The sequence below is a fragment of the Corapipo altera genome, unplaced genomic scaffold (genome assembly GCF_003945725.1).
Source record: "Corapipo altera isolate COAL_440 unplaced genomic scaffold, ASM394572v1 339, whole genome shotgun sequence".
In the NCBI taxonomy this organism is placed as follows: domain Eukaryota; kingdom Metazoa; phylum Chordata; class Aves; order Passeriformes; family Pipridae; genus Corapipo; species Corapipo altera.
Genome location: NW_020886992.1, coordinates 319 through 4650, shown reverse-complemented (window position 1 = coordinate 4650; position 4332 = coordinate 319). Strand labels below are relative to the sequence as shown.

The following is a 4332-nucleotide window of genomic DNA, read 5'->3' as shown; positions in this document are numbered from 1 at the left end:
ACCCAAACCTCCCCAGAAAATGAACAGAAACTGACCCAAATCACCCCCAAAAAAGGACCCCAATCTTTCCCAAATCTCCCCAAAAAATGAACAGAAACTGACCCAAATCACCCTAAAAGGCGACCAGACACTGATTCAAATCTCCCCAAAACATGGTCCAAAACTGTCCCAAATCTCCCCAAAAAACTCCCAGAAACTGACCCAAATCACCCCAAAAAAGGACCAGAAACTGACCCACATCTCCCCAAGACAGGACCCAAAACTCAGGAAAAACACCCCAAAAAACGATCCTATACTCACCTAAATCACCCCAAAAAGTGACCCAAAATTCTGGCAAATCACACCAAAATATGGCCCCAAAACTGACCAAAATCTCCCCAAAACATGGTCCAACACTGTCCCAAATCTCCCCCAAAAAAGGACCTGAAATTGACCCAAACCTCCCCAGAAAATGAACAGAAACTGACCCAAATCACCCAAAAAACTGACCCCAAAAACTGACCCAAATCACCCCAAAAAATTACCTCAATCTTTCCCAAACCTCCCCAGAAAATGAACAGAAACTGACCCAAATCACCCCAAAACTCTGCCTTTATTTGGCCTCATTTCCTCTCAAAAACAACATCTCCAATTTAGTTGACTGCTAAAGCCATCATTTTAAAATCATCCCAGGAATCAAAAGGGACTGGCAAAACACACAGAAAGCAATCCTACACCCACCAAATCCTTAGGAATTGGAACCCCATTCCCTCCTCTCCCTCCTTGTTTTTCTCGGCTGGCAAACCTGATGATCCCCGCTGGCTATTCTGAGGCTGCTTTTCTTCCACAGCTCCTTTCTCCCGGCTGAAACCTCCCGGCATATTCAGGGCTTATCCGGAGGGAAGTCCCTCGGAAGTATTTCCTCTCGTGGCAATTCTGTGGGACGAAGAAGTAAAAAAAGCCCGTCAGGAGCTCCTTCTCCCCCCTTCCCTCGCAAACACCCTCCCGGTTTGTCCTCGGCAGCTCCATCCCCCCCTGGCACCCGCCCCCGACGCTTCGGCTCCCCTGGGAAAGGGACAGCAAGGGCAGGAGCAAGCTCAGTGCTGGGCAGGGGCTCCCTGGGGAACGGCACTTCCGTGCTTTAGTCCGGGGCCTTTCCTGCTGCCCTCCCTCCCGGAGGCAGAGGATGACCCCTCCCTTGTTCCTCCCACGCTCGCAGACCCAGGGTCCTGCTCTTTTGGCCCCACTTTTCTTAGCAGACCCGGCATCATTTTCCAGGCTCCCCAGGAAACTTCTGCACTTGACCCATTGCTAAGTGCAGAGCACAGGGCAAGGCAAGGACAAATTTCTCAGCACCCACCACCTGGAACTTTCCTTCTCTGCAGCACGCTCCCGTTCCCGCTGTCTCTGGAGGCGCCCGCACGAGTCCTCCTTGTCCCAGCCCTGCCAAACTGACACACACACAGGAGAAATAACAGGTCTTGCTTGCATAATTCCCGACCCCAACCCTTGCCTGTCCTGCCCAGAGCTCAGAGAAATCTGATGGAATATTAATAAACCACCTTTGTTAAGAGCAGTCATCAGCCCGGTCCTTCAGGCTTTGCAGGAGTTTGTAGGGAACAGACCCAAATTCCAGTCCTACCTCTAAATTTCTAACAGCTTGCCTCGGAGAGATTCTGGACAGTAACACATACAACGGAAAGAAAAGACTGCACAAGGAGTAACAGCAGGTTTGCCACAAAGAACAGAAGTTCCTGTTCTCCCTCATCAGGCTGGGACTGTAGCACCCAGTCTTTGCCATCGAGAGACCAGAGCGTTGTCATTAAGACTTAAACCTCTCCCCCATGGGTGTTTCTCAGAGAACTGGGCCAGCACTGAGCTACTCCCATGTGCCTGCAGTGGTTTGGGGAGGGGCAAGACAACCTCCCACTTCTGCTTGGAAGAGAATGAAAAGTCATTCCCCTTCTCTCTCTAACCCAGCACCAAAGCAGTCATGTAGGACAACACCAGACTATGCACGGAAGGCCTGATTCAACTGGGAAAGAAAAAAAACCCTAAACAAACAAACCCACCCTGAATTTCAAGGTAAAAATACGCTGCTCCCTGAACAGGAGCACACAAAATGCACTGAAGCCAGAGAGAAAATGACAAAGCAGGAAAAAAAAAAGAGCCAAAAGAAATGCTCTGCCTGCCTTGATACGCTTTCTGCTTGATCATTCCAAAGGGAATTCTCCACAGATCAGAAGCAATTACCAATCATTTGTCCTCTGTAACAGTTAATGAACGACTTGGGTATCTGTTGAGGGGCTGGACATGTCCAGTGAGGGTTCAGGGTCTGGTGGGTTGTTTATGGCAGATCCTGACCGGCCCAGGCCAAACCCAACCACCCCCATCGCTGCTCCATCTCACATGGAGAATATTGATACTGTATAGAAATACTCCCCTTCACTGCTACTCCATCCTTCCTTACACATGCGTGGAACAGGTTTTCTCCACCCTTTGTTCCCAGCAACAGCTCTCCAGCCCGAATCCCAGCTCCCACAGACACAAACCAAACACACCTAAGGCGATGGTTCCATCAACACCTGGAATTCCAAGCTCCCCGTTTCCTGGAATGCTCATTGCAACACTCACAGCAATCTCACCTCAGCCCACAGGCTCTCTGTCCTCAGAGGCAAACACAGCCTGCTCTAGCACCACATTTCCTTTCACTCCTGGTCTCCTGCAAACCCCCAGGGAAATCCAGTCCCTCAGACCCTGCATCCCTGGACATGAGGGGAACTGGAGTTTGACCCGGATCCCAGCGTCCTGGACAAGTGTGTTCCCAGGAGCACATGCCTGTGGCTCCATCCAGCCCATCCATCCCTCCTTTCTCCCCAGGGAGTCCCAAACCCTCCCCCAGCTCCACTGCACCTGTCCCACGGCCCAGCCCAGCTCCAGGCTCTCCCCCAGCGCCGTGTCAGCTCCAGCCCTGGCAGAGCTGCAAACACCTCCCAGCTTGGTCCCCTGGGCTCCTGAACCCCCAAGCCAAGGCTCGGGCTCACCAACGGGGACCCACCTGCCCCTCTCAGCACAGCCCAACCCCACAACTCAGGGACCCCAGGCTCACCTTTGCCCCTTCCTCTCCACTCTTCCCAGCAGACACGGCAAGGACCAGAGTGGAGTGGGAAAAAGAGCCAGTGCCCAGGGAGCAAATGCCAACAGCCAGGAGGAGAGAAACGTGTCCCTCTGACTTACCCCACCCCACAAGAAGATTCAGGGAAGTTTTACTGCAGCTTTCCAGTAAATAAAGAGATTTATGAGAAAAATGAAGAGACTTTCTACCAAGGTTTCTACTGATAGGACAAAGGATAATGGTTTTCAACTGAAAGGGACATACTAACAAAATTTTTCATGATGCCAGTGGAGAGATATTAGAGCACACTGCACAGGGAAGCCGAGGCTGCCCCATCCCTGGAAGTGTTCCAGGCCGGGCTGGACGGGACTCGGAGCAACCGGGGACAGTGGAAGGTGTCCCTGCCCACGGAAGACGGGGTGGCCTTTGAAGGTCCCCTTCAAACCAAATCGCTCTGGGATTCCCCTCCAAAATCCCTACCAAAGAGGCACAGCAATCAAAGCAGAGGGACTGCACTCCCAGCTTTTCTTACCTGCAGGCACGCTGGACATAAAAGCCACAGGCTCAGTCCTGCCAGAGGCGTCCGGCACATCCACGGCGACCGAAGGGAAAGAGGGAGCCTGGGAACACGGAGTAAAAGACACTTTAATTAGGACTGCACCGAGCAATAGCCAGGTCATTCCCACAGACAGCTTCGCCGGCCAGTCACACGAAAAGCACTTACCCAGCAGGGCCTCAGTTAGGATGGCTCCTGACGCTGACCAGGCGAACGCCTCCGTTTGCCCCGGGGGGTCAAGAAGAACATCCCTGGTAAGAAGTCACCCCGAAGGACAAAAAGGGAAAATTAGTGAAGCACGGGCTCCTCTTCTGACTAGACTGCCACCGGCATTCAACAGCAAATGCCACGACTATTCTGTTACAGACGAGAAAACCCTGTTCTCCCAAACAAACAGCGAGGAGATCTATGAGCACGCCTGAAAATCTCCTGCGAGGAACTTTGAATTCCCCCGCAGAAGCCCAAATTCACCGAACGCCTGCTGAACTCAGCAGGGGCACACTCCCTCAAGCCCAAGGCATGCTTAGGGCGCCTCCGACTCCGGATTTAAGGTCGGAGAAGCTCGGCAGGGCCAAAACACCGCCGCTTTCCCACGGGCGTCGCTTCCCAGCCCGCCCCCGAGCGCCGGGCCCTGCCTCACAGTCGCCGCCTGGCGGACACGGCCGGGAGCGGCACTGCAGCC

General features: G+C 53.1%; 1 long non-coding RNA gene across 1 annotated transcript; it reads right to left on the bottom strand.

Annotated features, from left to right (window-relative positions):
* Positions 1–885: 885 nt before the first annotated feature.
* LOC113941425 lies at positions 886–3809 on the bottom strand. The gene is made up of 3 exons (XR_003525677.1): positions 3627–3809; positions 1340–1430; positions 886–915 (listed from the first exon to the last, which is right to left on the bottom strand). It is a non-coding gene; the product is annotated as an uncharacterized LOC113941425 (long non-coding RNA).
* Between the last annotated feature and the right edge of the window lie 523 nt (positions 3810–4332).